The sequence below is a fragment of the Dermacentor andersoni genome, chromosome 1, assembly GCF_023375885.2.
Source record: "Dermacentor andersoni chromosome 1, qqDerAnde1_hic_scaffold, whole genome shotgun sequence".
In the NCBI taxonomy this organism is placed as follows: domain Eukaryota; kingdom Metazoa; phylum Arthropoda; class Arachnida; order Ixodida; family Ixodidae; genus Dermacentor; species Dermacentor andersoni.
In genome coordinates this window covers 395,213,902-395,228,927 of record NC_092814.1, presented here as the reverse complement: position 1 = coordinate 395,228,927, position 15,026 = coordinate 395,213,902, and positions in this window count along the sequence as shown.

Sequence of the window (15,026 nt, the reverse complement as noted above, 5' to 3'; positions counted from 1 at the left end):
ACTACGCCACGCTATACCAGCCTAGGCGTTCCTCAAGGCGGTGCTTTCCACCCGATGCTATTCAACCTTGCTCTTGTCGGACTTGCTGAATACTTGCCAACTACCATCAAAATTTCAATATACGCAGACGACATCTGTGTCTGGACTTCGCCAATCACGCGTCCTCAAATACGTGCACTGCTTCAAAGAGCGGCAACTTTGACAGCGAGCTACTTGTGCAAAAAAGGTCTCAGCATTTCACCAAAAAAATGCGCACTAGAGGCATTTACTGGCAAATCAATGAAGCCTTATGTCATCTCTATCAATGGGCGGACTATTTTTCATGTCAGAACCCACAGATTTATTGGCGTAATTATTGACCGGGACCTCTGTTGGAGCCCGCACGGGTCCTACATGAAACGGCGCCTGACAGCAACTTCCCAGTTGTTTAAATACTTGACAGGAAAAACGTGGGGGATGTCAGTAGACGCAACGCTGAAACTCTACAGAGCTCTCTTTCCCCCCTTTTTTAATATACCGTCTACCTGTACTGAACAACACCTGCAAGACAAATATTCGTGTTCGTCAGGCCGCACAAGCACAAGCACTCGGTGTTTGCCTTGGTTTGCCCAGATGCACGTCAACAGAGGCAACAATTGCGATTAGTCGGGACCATCCAATGCAAACTCACATTACGGTAGAAGCTCTGAGAACGCACATAAGGCATTTTGCTCGTGCCCCTTATCACCACCTTACAACATTTCTTTGAGATAGGCACCAAGCATCATTGTCTAAAACTATTGTCAAGTACAACGCCAAACTTCCCTCGGGCTTTACCGCTGCATCTGAACCACCCATAACCCCTTGGTTTCTTATCAGCCCCACAGTACATCTCAGTGTACCAGGAATTGGGAAAAAGCCTGAGCTGTTGTCGCCTGTGCTGAAACAACTGTCTCTGCTTCTTCTGCACGAGAGGTACGCGGACAGCGTGCACATTTATGCTGATGGTTCCACAAATTTCCAGTGTTTGTCCGGTGCTGTAGTTGTCCGAGCAAGAGCTATTACCACCAGCATTAAGACTGACCACCCAACGACATCGACATCTGCGGAACTAGCTGCACTTCGCGCTGCACTTTGTTTCGTCAGCCGGGAACCACCTCGACAATGGTCAATCTTCAGGGACTCAAAAGTAGCCTTACAATTTGTGCTATCTGCTCTGCGTCGCGTGCCATTCGAACAGCTCGTATTCGATATTAGATGCCTACTCCATACATCGCATTACAAAGGACACCACGTGACATTTCAGTGGCAGCTAGGTCACGGCGGCGTCACAGGAAACGAAGATGCCGATAATGCGCTCGGGCAGCTCTTGAAGACGCACAGGACGAGGCCATACCACTGTTTTCGGTCCAACGCAGCCAGCAGACTTCGAGTGCCTGCACGGGAGATCACGCTCTCTCTTTGGTGTATACCAACCAGCCCGACCAACCGGAGAAATCGTCAATACCACCTGCCCTCTTTGATGCATCTCTGTATGCCAACTGGACTCCGCCCAAGAGAGGCCACTCTGCTTTATCACTTATGGCTAGGGGCGGCATTCACGAAATCTTACCCATTTCGCATTGTAATGGCCGAAAACGCTCTCTGCAATGCCTGTCTTTGCGAGGAGACGCTGCAACACATTATGTGGGACTGTCCTGAATATAATGTTCAGAGACAGTGCCTGGCGTCCATTCAAGCGCACCTTGACAACAGACCATTGTCAGTTGATACGACTTTGACATATCGCCGACAGAACACATCGCAGCTGAAGGCGACGAAGGTACTACGGTTTTTATAAGAGACGGGCTTGGACAAGCGGCTGTGACAGTGATGTCACGTACCACCCAAGAGTGACGGACTGTAACTGACGATGTGTGTGCTGTGCTCTCTCTCTGCTCCCCATCTTTCATCCCCCCATCCCGCTCCCATGTGTGAGGCAGCAAAGCGGTTGAGCTAAATTGGTTAACCTCTACTGTCTTTCCTTCTCCACTTTTTCCTTCCTTCTTTCCAAGGTATTTGCGTAAGTGTTCTGTACTCATTGATTACATGATGCCTCTATGACTGCTGGTATCTCTACTGAATCAAATGTCTTTTCGTAATCTGTGAAAGCCATATGAGAGGCTTATTGTAGTCTGCGGATTTTACGATAACCTGATTATTGGCATGGGTGTGGTCCTTTGGAGAGTATCCCTTCCTGAGGCCAGCCGGTTCCCTTGGTTGATAGAATTCCAGTGTTGCCCTTCTTCTAATGGAGACTATTTTGGTAAATATTTTATATAATACTGGGAGTAAGCTAATGGGCCTCTCTTTTCAATTCTTTCACATCTGCCTTTTGTAGATTAGTATAATGTTTGCATTCTTCCGGTTTTCTGATACCTTTGCAGTCTATAGACACTTCGTATGACTAGCCGCCAGTTATCCAAGCATTATGTCTCCTCCATCTTTGAGTAAATGGACTGCTATTTCATGTTCTCCTGCCACTTTTCCTTGTTTCATGTCTTACAAGGCCCTTCTGACCTCATCGCTAACTATAGTAGTTTCTGTATCCTGATCATTACTGTCTCTAATGGAGGTATCCTGACTCCTCTGAGTATTGTGCAGGTCAGCATAGAATTGTTCCGCTTCTTTTAGTATATCTGCGAGATTGCTGATGATGTTACCCTGCTTAACTTTCAGTGAATATTTCTTGGTTTGTGTTATGCGAAGTTTTTTTCTCACGGATTTCAGGTTGCGTCCTTTTTTTACAGCTTCTTCAGTCTTCCTGACGTTATAGTTTCGAATATCACTTATTTTCTCCTTGTTGATCAGTTTTGACAGTTCGGCCAATTCTGCCATATCTCTTCAGTTGGACACCTTCATTTTTTGTTGTTTCTTTATTAGGTCCTTTGTTACTTGGGAGAGCTTGCGTACTGGTTGCCTTGGTGCCTTGCCTCCCAATTCAATTGCTGCCTCGGAAGCCAGCCTAGTTACGTTTCATTTATTAGCTCAATATCATCATCATCTCTCAGTTCTAAGGCCGCATATTTGTTTGGAAATAGTTGCCTGAATTTGTCTGCGTTTAGCCTTGCTTCCTCTAGGTTGACCTGTTTCTTCTTCTCCAATTTTGCTCTTTCTCTCTTCAAATTGAGGTGAATCCTAGCCGTCACTAACCTATAATCACTACACTTTACCCTACCTATCACTTCTAAATCCTGCACAGGGATCAGCAGAAAGTATGAAGTCAATTTCATTTCTTGTTTCACCATTAGGGCTTTTCCAGGTACATTTTCTGTTGCCACGCTTCCTTAAAAGGTGTTCTTTATTCGAAGCTTGTTCCTGTTTGCGAATTCTACCAGCATCTCTTCTCTAGCGTTCGATGCCGTAGTTGCCAATCGTTTGTTTACCAGCCTGCTTTTCCCCACTTTTGCATTGAAGTCACCCATTACTACAGTATAATGAGGTTGCACTTTTCTCATCGCTAATTCAACATCTTCATAAAACTGATTTACTTCCTCATAATCGTGACTGGATGTTACAGCGTAGGCTTGTACGACCTTGAATCTATACCTGTTATTAAGTTTGATAACGACTACAGCTACGCTCTCATTAACGCGGCAGAATTCCCCAGCGTTGGCCGCTATGTCATTATGGATTAGGAATCCTACCACGTATTGCTTCTTATCTAGGAGACCTCAGGACATGTCCGTTATTCAGCAATGTATATGCCTCACCAGTTCTAATCTCACTAAGGCCGATGATATCCCAAACAATGTCTGATAGTTCCTCAGAGTCCTGCTCAGCTAGACTCCCTCGAGAAGGTTCGGGTGTTAAACGTTGCAACGGTCAGTTTCAATTGGCGGCCGGTCCGGTCCCAGAGATTCTTAACACCATCTGCTGCGTTACAGGTCTGACCGCCGCCTTGTTCAGGTGCTCCGCAGCTACTGGGGACTGAGGGCCATTAGGTTATTAAGTGAGTCATTTGGGAGGATGTGGCCTAATATTGAACCAGGGAGGCCAATTCCTGTTCCGGTGACAGAGTGTCTTGTTGAAGCTTAGTGGGCCTTCCAAATTTAGTTGTACCTGAATAAGTATAGCCGCACTCGCTCTCGGCATCTTTTTCCGGTGACAGGCTTCACTTCAAGCCTGCAAGACTGCAAGTCTCCAAGTCTACTATACTAGGCTATGAACCACGTAATCAACAGAGGAGCCTGGTATGGTGTTAGACTGCTGAGCACGAGATCGCGGGATCGAATCCCGGCCACGGCGGCCGCCTTTCGATGGGGGCGAAATGCTAAAACACCCGTGTACTTAGATTTAGGTGCACGTTAAAGAAACCCAGGTGGTAGAAATTTCCGGAGTCCCCCACTACGGCGTGCCTCATAATCAGAAAGTGGTTTTGGCACGTAAAACCCCATAAATTTTTTAGGAGCCTGGTTGCACGCCGTTCAATATACCATTAATGTGTAGAAAACTGTGCTGCACATATCGCACTGGTGTGATTGACAAACTGCGCACTTAAGAATACAAAGGATTCCGGCCAATAGATCGAAAAGTTCTGAAATGTATTTGCTTAACTTTTCGGCCTAAATATGATTTGGTCGCCACGTGCACACTTCCTGCTCGGCAGAATCTGGTCACAGTTGTCTTGCAAATTATTGTGAAACTGCAAGAGGACAGTATTGCAGATTGTGATTTACATATTACTTTCTTGTGATATTTGTCACATCAGCAAACGCTTTAAGGAAGAGCACTCAAGATTATGTGTTCCATTAGTTGACTCCATTTTTTGTGCTCTTTATATTCCTTTTTTCAAAATATTTTAGGTTTTACAAAGCACTCTTCTTCGGGTTTGATGTGACTGCATATTTATCATTGTACATTTTGACTAAGGTGTTGCTTCTGATCTTTATGTCACTCTGCCAGCCATTGGCACGCGTGCAACTGCCAGAGCATATGCCGGCACCATAGTCATTGCCGCCAGAACAGCCAATGCTGCCACAACAGCCACTCCTGTTTCCACAGCCCCAGCAACAACCGAACATGGTTTGCGATACTGTGCACACAGAAGATAGCAGGCAGGTATGTATAACAGAAAAATTGAATAACCCACATGTGGGATTTATAAGTGGTACAATGTATGACGGTTGGAATTTTTATCGCCGATTTACCACCACAGTGCCTTTGTAACTTGGAGAAATCTAGTGCCTTTCTTACAATTCTCGCATTTCTGGTTACCTCTGAAATTATGAGATAAGTTGCCACGTCACAGATTAGCGAAAGTTGTCATGAAAAATCAGAGACTGGTGTTGCTGATAGCTGATAACAGGTGGCATGTCTCCAGAACTGTAGTCGCCATGCGTGATCGCGTCGATAGCGATCACTGTTTTGATCACAGTGGTTGCAACGAGCAGTAGCTTAATTTGCATCACTCCAATGCATGTGCAATGTCACAAACACGGTGGAAGCTGTTGAGGATGTCGAGTTATTTGGCCGCGGCCTACATGCTGACATCGAATCTGCCGTCTACATTGCAATGGCCACAGAACTTCTTTTCGAATGAATTCTGGGGTTTTAATTGCCATAACAACTATTCAATTGTCAAGCACGCCGTAGTGGGAACTCCGGGTTAATTTTGACACTGCTAGCGGGTGGTGTTGCACATTGTAACTTATATATTACTTTCTTCTGATATTTGACACATAAGCAAATGCTTAAGCGGAGAGCGCTCCAGTTTATTTGCTCCTATATTTGACTCCGTTTTTCGTTCTCTTTGTATGCCTTTTTTCAAAATCTTTTAGGTTTTACTAAGAATTTTGCTTCAAGTTCGATGTAACTGCGTATTTATCCTTGTACTTTTTAACTAACGTGTTGCTTCTTTAACGTGCCCCCTAGGCACGGCACACAGACGTTTTTGCATTTCGCCTCCGTCGAAATGCAGCTCCCATGGCCGGGATTTGATCCCGCGCCCTCTAGCTTAGTTAGCAGTGTATAATCTGTTTTGGAAAAGGTCACTGGAGAAAAAAAAAGCAATTGTGATGTGCACGCAGTAGTGAAACACATGTCAGAAGAAGGTACGGCTGGGTTTTGTACTGCGGCCCCAGCGCGAAGGAAGTTGCGAGCTGCTCGCCACTGCAAGTTCTAATTATTCCCGAGATACTGGTAATTGCAGCTTCCGCACTTAATTTTTGCAAAATAGATACATCATCTTTGGATTCATTCAGTAATTAATTTCTGGATGTAGTAAGTTTTTGTTCGCTGTTCCCTTGACACAAAGCATATTTCGAGAGTAGGTTAGCTCAGATATTTTTCCGGTCCTATGAAACTAGAATAACCAAGGTTTTAATGTAGTAATATGAGGGGAACACTACTGCAGTTTTTTGAAGACCCATACATTCCAGTTACATGGCTCATATATGCCGCAATTTGATATGGCACCTTAAGCATAATCAGGCAACTAACATTCTGACGCTAGCATTAGTAAATGTGGCACGCGGTTGTATGTAGCATTGTTGAACATACTGTGTTAATATGATTTTGATTTAGCTAAATTTATGTAGCTATTGTATTCCATTTTGATTTAGATACCCATTAAAGCATGGCAGGTTGTGAGAATTTACCCGGAGTCCCCCACTATGGTGTGCCTCGTAATTATATGGCCATTTTGGCATTTGAATCCCTAGAAATTATTCTTTATTTTTTGTATTCCTCTTACCGAACAGGTGCTTTGCAGTTTAATTAAACGTACAGGTGTCAATAGCTAACCAACAATGATTTGCATGAATATCACGGGAAGAAATTCTTCTATTGTGCACTCGTAATATCTGTCTACCTTTTTTATGGAACTGGTGCTCATCGAAGGGTAGACAATGAACAAGCCATTCTAATGGCCATGTTCCTTGGGGTTGAAATCACCTGTAGCTTTCAGAGCTCGGAACAGAGCTGAGACGAAGTATAGTAGCACTATCGCGTTGCAAAGTAAACGTGCATCTGCATTTTGGTCAGATGCTCCTCTGTGCATTCAGGTATATCCGTAAATATGTATGTCCCTCAAGGCATGGTAGGTGCATAGGCAAGCAAGACCAAACTAACTTGTACTAGTGTGCTTGTGTGGAGTCAATTTACTGTGCTGCTCATTAACTCACCTATTAAGGCGACAGCCCTACATGACTCATACCACAATGGCCTTTAAAAATAATGCGTCGTCCGGTACAATGGTATAAAATCCGTGATCACTAGGAATAGCTGATACCACCTAAGCAAGCAAATAAATGCAATATCTCATCCTACCCGTAACGCAAATGGTAGCAAAGTCAATCGTACGTTGCATAAATTCATTGCAATCACGCATGCAACGTACAAAAACGTGGTGTCGTAGAATAAAAAAACACGTGAGTTCAATGGCTCATACCCTCGTAAGGCTGAGGCTACAAGCGCTCAGCAAACTGAAGCGAACAGTGCATACATTCATTGCAATCACCTATACAACACACAAAATAACAAGTTTCAATAGTCTTCTGAAAGGATGCAACGTAAGGTCGAAGAGAAACCTCGTTGGCACGAGTCTGAGCCCGCTACACCAACGCAAGAAGCCGCAGCTAAGCATCAAAAACGAGCCGAATACGCCGAAATGCAAAATCAGCAACTCGATTATGCGAGACCCTTATTACCACGTGTGCAGCAGGCTTTTCGCCTTCGCTGTTACAGGAGTGTAACGTGCTGATGAACTTTTGTCTTTCAGCGGTGCAGATACCATGGCCAAGCTGCCTCTGGTATTGGCTCTCATAAATATTGTTACGGGAAGGAAGAAGCGTTCGTCTATTTACAGGTGGCTTTTAATGGCTTAGCCAACAAGCGTAGAGCATCGATACTGCTAAACACTTTCTCGTCGTCTCCAAGACCACCATCAGCGTCGTCTTCTTTCCACATTACCGACTGCGACATCACCCCCGTCGGAAAAAGCACCTTATTGGTGCGGCTCATCGGTCTGAAAATGGTATGGTTTGAGACGGCTGACGTGGATGATGGATGAGAGAGGTGAAGGCACCGTGGCATTCAGCGGAGACACTTCATATGTGACAGGGGTCACTTGGCGAAGGATGCGGTAAGGGCCATTGTATCGCGAGAGGAATTTCTCGGAAAGAACAACCTGCCGAGTTAGATACCAAACTAGCCCAAGAGCACCTGGTTCGTAGTTCACGTCGTGATGGCGCTGGTCGTAACGGCACTTCTGGCGTGTCTGTGAAGCAGAAAGACGAATGCGGGCAATCTGGCGTGCTTGGGTCGCTGTGGCTATTACATCCCGAGTGTACTCTGTCGGCGAGTCGATTGTGGTCGAAAGGAGGGTCTCGAAAGGCAAAGCCGGCTCACGGCCGAAGAGGAGATAGAAGGGTGAATAGCCAGCTGTGTCGTGGCGCGAGGAATTGTAGGCGAACGTGACAAATGGTAGAGCAATGTCCCAGTCGCGATGATCGGAGGAAACATACATTGCTAGCATGTCAGTTATTGTGCGGTTCAGGCGTTCGGTAAGACCGTTAGTTTGAGAATGGTAAGCGGTAGTAAGTTTGTGTTTAGTAGCACATGATCGAAGTAGGTTGTCGATGACTTTGGCAAGAAAGTATCTGCCGCGATCGGTGAGAAGTTGACGAGGTGCACCGTGGCGCATGATAACGTCGTGAAGCAAGAAATCAGCGACGTCTGTAGCGCTGGTGGTCGGTAGGGCTCTAGTAATGGCATAGCGAGTTGTATAGTCCGTAGCGACGGCAATCCACCTATTTCCGTCCTTGGATATGGGAAATGGTCCGAGGAGATCAAGGCCAACGCGAAAAAAAGGGTTGGCCGGTATATCCAAAGGCTTCAGCAGTCCGGCAGGAGGCACAGCTGGTCTTTTTCGGCGTTGACACGACTCACACGAGGCAACATAGCGCCGGACAGAGCGGTTGAGACGGGGCCAGATAAACCGTCGCCGAATTCGGGCATAGGTCCGCGTGACGCCAAGGTGTCCAGTGGTAGGAACGTCGTGCAGTTGCTGCAGTACAATCTGTTGCAGATGAGACGGAATGACGATTAGGAGCTCGGGCCCGTCGGGGTGCATGTTGCGGCGATACAGGATGCCATTTTGTGGTGCGAACATATGAAGGGATGGGTCAGACGGAGCAGAGAGCAGGCGTTCGATAATGGGGCGTAACGACTCATCGCGTCGTTGTTCAGCGCCAATGTCTTGCAAGGCTGAGAGCGAAAGAACGCAGATCAGTGCGACATCCCCTAAACCGTCCGGTACATCGACGGGATGACGAGACAGGCAGTCGGCGTCCTGATGTAGACGACCCGACTTGTAGACCACAGTGTATGTGTATTCTTGCAGCCGTAGGGCCCAGCGACCGAGGCGTCCGGTGGGATCCTTGAGGGAGGAAAGCCAACAATGGGCGTGGTGGTCGGTTGTAACTGTAAATGGTCGACCATATATGTAGGGTCGGAACTTGCCCACCGCCCAAATGAGGGCGAGGCACTCACGCTCAGTAATCGAGTAATTGCGCTCGGCGGGAGAGAGGAGGCGACTGGCGTAGGCGATAACGCGGTCGTGCCCACATTGGCGTTGAGCTAAAACTGCGCCGATGCCGTAGCCACTGGCGTCAGTGCGGATTTCTGTCGGAGCGGAGGGGTCAAAATGGGCGAGAACAGGACGTGTGGTAAGCAGCGTGATGAGCTGCGAGAAAGCAGACGCTTGTTCAGAGCCCCAGCAGAAAGGAACGTCTTTCTTCAGGAGGTCAGTAAGGGGACGTGCAATATGGGCGAAATTTTCCACAAACCTGCGGAAGTAAGAGCAAAGGCCCATAAAACTGCGAACATCTTTGGCACAAGTTGGTACGGGGAAATTCTGCACAGCATGAACTTTAGCGGGGTCGGGGCGAATGCCTGACGAATCGACTAGGTGTCCGAGCATGGTTATTTGGCGGTGACCGAAGTGGCACTTGGATGAGTTGAGCTGTAAGCCAGCGGTGCGAAAAACAGAAAGAACAGATGAAAGCCTTTCAAGATGAGTCGCAAAAGTTGAAGAGAATACGATGACGTCATCCAAGTAGCACAAACAGATGGACCATTTCAAACCACGCAAGAGCATGTCCATCATCCGTTCAAAGGTTGACAGGGCATTGCACAAGCCAAATGGCATTACTCGGAACAGATATAGGCCGTCTGGTGTGACGGATACGGTCTTTTCAGGGTCCATTTCATCCACGGCAATTTGCCAATATCCAGAGCGAAGGTCTATAGATGAAAAATAAGTGGCATCGTGGAGACAACCAGAGCATCGTCAATGCGGGGAAGTGGATATACATCTTTCTTGGTGATCGTGTTTAGATGACGATAGTCAACGCAGAATCGCCAGCTGTTATCCTTCTTTTTGACGAGAACAACAGGCGACGCCCACGGGCTGGAAGAGTGTACCATAATCCCTTGGCAAGCATCTTGTCAACCTCGCTCTGGATAACTTGTCGCTCAGAGGGCGACACCCGGTATGGGCGTCTGCGAACAGGTGCTGCATCGCCGGTATTTATCCGATGCGTCACGAGCGTAGTTTGATTCAAAAGGCAATCGTTCAGATCGAAAATGTCGGAGCAGGACTCGAGGAAGCCACGGAGCTGTGCGGCTTGTTGGGTTGAGAGGTCCGGTGCAATCATCTTTGTAAAGTCGTCGGTCGGGACTGATGCAGAAGGCGCAGAATGAGCAGTGGTCGAAGACGGCGCAACAGATAGAGCAGAAATGCGGCACTCATGCGTTGGTGACAACGTGGCAAGAGACATGCCTCGAGGGACTACTTGCGGGCACTGTCCGAAATTTAGGATCGGAAGACATGTCTGATTGTCCGCAACAGAAACGATGGTGTGTGGGAAGGAGACATTGTGAGAAAGCAGGACTGATGTCGCAGGAGTAAGGACATAGTCTCCGTCAGGTACAGGTGGGCTGGCTAAAACAGGGATGAAGGTTGCTGCAAGAGATGCCAGGCGTATAAAATCCGCCGAACAAAGCTGAGCTGGAGCTTGAGCAGGAAGGTCAATGGGAACAGGTAGGGGTAGGTCAAATTGTACAACACCGGCGGAACAGTCAATCAGAGCAGAATGGGCGGACAAAAAGTCGAGTCCGAGGATCACATTGTGAGGGCAACGTTCAAGCACACTAAACAAAACGGACGTGCGGCGACCGGCGACAATGACACGAGCAGGACACATTCCAAGCACAGCTGGAGTTGCACCTTTGGTGACCTGGAGCAGTCGAGTCGGAGCAGAAGTAATTTTTTCAAGCGCGTTCGAAGCTCCGCACTCATGATGGAAATTTGGGCTCCAGTGTCGATGAGTGCTGTAACGGGCAAACCATCCACGTCCACGTCCAGAAGGTTCCGATTAGTAGGCAGGGTCAGCAGAGGAATTTCAGGCCGGTGTTCTAGAGCAGCGTCACCTCCAGGAGCTGCCCCAGTTAGTTTCCCGTCGGAGAGCGGCGACGGTAAGCTGGGGATGGAGAGCGACGCAGCTGGGGCGAACGGGAGCGGCGACTATGTGGTGATGGCGATCGGCTGGTCGCGGTGGCTCGAGCGTTGTCAGGTGCGTCTTCAACCTCGGTGGAGAGTGATGATGGGCGAGGATTCACTGGGGAGCGGCGGTAGGCGGGAAAGCTTGGTCGGGAGTGGGCTGGCCAGGAACTTCAACAGTGGCGAGAGATGTGGCCCACACGTCCACAGTAAAAGCAGATGGGTCTATCGTCATGGGTGCGCCATTCGGCCGGGTTGCGATAGCTCGGATATGGACCGTATTGGCTCCGGTGAACAGGGGCAGAGGCAGCAGACGAAGAAAAGTCAGGACGGCTGGCGGAGCAGATGGATGGAAGACCTACATTGGCAAGTTCTTGGTGAATGACCGATTGAATGAGGGACACAAGCGGCCGGGAATCGTCAAAGCACTGCGTGATTGGCGTGGAAGGAGACGCTGCTTCGATTTCTCGCCGAACGATACGTACGACGGTCTCACAGGAGGTGGACTCACGCGGTGGACAAATGTCATCGCACGTCGACGAAGCTGCGGTATTAGGTAGACGAGTAAACTGTCGAACTATGCGGCGACTCTTCGCGTTTTCAAAGCGGCGACATTCGTTAATGATCTCATTGACCGTGGTGATGTTCTTATAAACAAGCAGGTTAAACGCGTCGTCCGCGATGCCCTTTAAGACGTGGCTGACCTTGTCTGCCTCTGCCATATTGTTATCTACTTTGCGGCAAAGAGCGAGGACGTCCTGCATATACGCCACATAAGATTCAGTGGACGTCTGTACACGGGTCCCAAGGCCCTTCTTCGCAGCACGTTGGGGCCCGACGGGTTTGCCGAACAAATCTCTCAGCTTCTGTTTACACTGGTCCCAACTCGTAATCTCTTCTTCATGTGTTTCGAACCAGACCCGTGCTGTTTTCTTGAGATAGAATGTTATATTAGCCAGATAAGCGTGTTATCCCACCTGTTGTGTGCGCTGACCCGTTCATAATTCTGTAACCACTCATCGAAGTCAACTTTTTCCATCCCGGAAAACATGCCAGGGTCGCGAGGCTGGGCCAGGATGACCGTCGGTGGCGACGACGGGGCCGCGGTTGAACTCTCTCCTTCGGATGACATGGCGGCCAGGCTACGTCCGCTGCGGAGCTCCGTCTTGCTCAAGTGATTACCCCGCACGCCCACCAATGATGTTACGGGAAGGAAGAAGCGTTCGTCTATTTACAGGTGGCTTTTAATAGCTGAGCCAACAAGCGTAGAGCATCGACACTGCTAAACACTTCCGCGTCGTCTCCAAGACAACCATCAGCGTCGTCTTCTTTCCACATTACCGACTGGGACAATATAAAGAGGACGGGAGACGTATTTTTCGGGAAGTTGTTTTTAAAAGGGGGAAAGCTGGGCGAGTTGGAATGGTGCATTCCTTGGTTCAGCACATGAAACGTCTGCAACACAAAAAGGAAAAACTCAGGCCGAGCGCTCGTCCTGTGTTTTTCACTTTTTGTGTTGCCGTTGTTTTCCGCGCTGATCTAAAGAAAGCAGAGTGAAAGGGGTGCGCCTTATATGCCAACTCCGCCATAACATAAATTTCAATTGCTAAATTTAGCGATAGGTGTGCTTTCAGTGGCAACTACTCAGCCGCAGGTGTGCACTGGCTAGCATTTAGCGCAAGAATACAAGCCTAAGGAAACCGTTTCAGCTTCGGCGATATTGGGGTGTGTATTTGGTTGTGTGTCTGTGTTTGGTAGCTTGGCTGCATGGAAATATAAATTTTGTTCTATACAATGAACGATTAACGTTTTCGTGTTTTTCACAAACACAAAGCACGCAACGTAGTAGATTAGTAGGTGTACACATGGCAGCAATGATATCACTGCCGAAGGTATGTATGAATTGTCAGTAGGTAATTTCAAAGTATTTTATTTAGGCATCCGAACAGTTGCCTAGGAGGTAGGTATAAAACCGCAAATATAACGATTTTTTCCGGTTTTCTTTTTCTTTGTCAGGAAAAATGATGTTGCAAGCCCTACAATGCTTTAAAGACTGTTATCAAATATTTCTCAGTGTTGTCGACAACATTTAAAGAGGTACCTTATAATGTAACTTCACAAAAGTTGGATAATTAACCTTAACTATTAGTCCCACAGCAAAACGCTCGTGAGCCTAATAGCATAAACTTCGTGCCATTCATGTAAAGTTTTTTGTCATTACTTTTTAGGCCATAATTATGAAACAGGATGAATATATAGAACATAGGGTCATCATCGTCATCATCAGCCGATTTTATTTCCACTGCAGTACGAAGGCTCCTCCATGCGATCTCCAATTACTCCTGTCCTGCGCCAACCAATTCCAGCTAGCGCCTGCGAATTTCTTAATTTCATCACCCCACCTAGTTTTTTGCCATCCTCAACAGCGCTTCTCTTCTTTTGGCACCCATTCTGTAACCCTAATGGTCGACCGGTTATCCAACCTACGCATTACATGACCTGCCCAACTCCATTTCTTTCTCTTAATGTCAATTAGAATATCGGCTATTCTCGTTTGCTCTCTTATCCACACCGCTCTCTTCCTGTATCTTAACATTACAGCTAATGTTATACGTCCCACCGCTCTTTGCGCGGGTCTTAAGTTGTTTTCGAGCTTCTTTGTTAGTCTCCAAGTTTCTGTTCCATGTGTTAGCACCTGAAGAATGAATTGATTGTACACATTTCTTTTGAATGATAGTGGTAAGCTTCCAGTAAGGAACTGGTGATGTTTGCCGTATGCATACCAACCTATTTTTATTCTTATTTAAATTTTCTTCTCATGATCAGGGCCCCTGTGAGTAATTGACATAGGTAACCGTACGCCTTCACAAATTCTGAAGGCTGACTGGCGATCCTAAACTCTAGTTCCCTTGCCCGGTTATTGATTATCTTTGGCTTCTGCATAATAATCTTCAACCGCACTTTTATACTCTCTCTGTGAAAGTCCTCAATCATTTGTTGTAACTAATCCCCAGTGTTGCTGAACAGGACGATGTCATCTGCAAATCGAAGGTTGCTGAGATATTCGCCGTTGATCCTTACTCCTAAGCCTTCCCAGTTTAATAGCTTGAACACTTGTTCCAAGCACGCAGTGAATAGCATTGGAGAGACTGTCTCCTTCACCGGCGGTGGTTGCTTAGTGGCTATGGTGTTGGGCTGCTAATCACGGGGTCGCGGGATAGAATATCGGCCACGGTGGCCGCATTTCGATGAGGCCGAAACAGGAAAAGGCCCGTGTACTTAGGTTTAGCTCCACGTTAAAGAACCCCAGGTGGCCAAAATTTCCGAAGTTCCCTACTACGGCGTGCCTCATAATATGAAAGTGGTTTTGGCAGGTAACACCCCATAATTTAATTTAAGTGTGTCTCCTTGTCTGACCCCTTTCTTTATAGGTATCTTCGCAATTTTCTTTTGGAGAATTAGGGTAGCCCGGTCGAATGTCTGTAGATACTTTCCAACATATTTT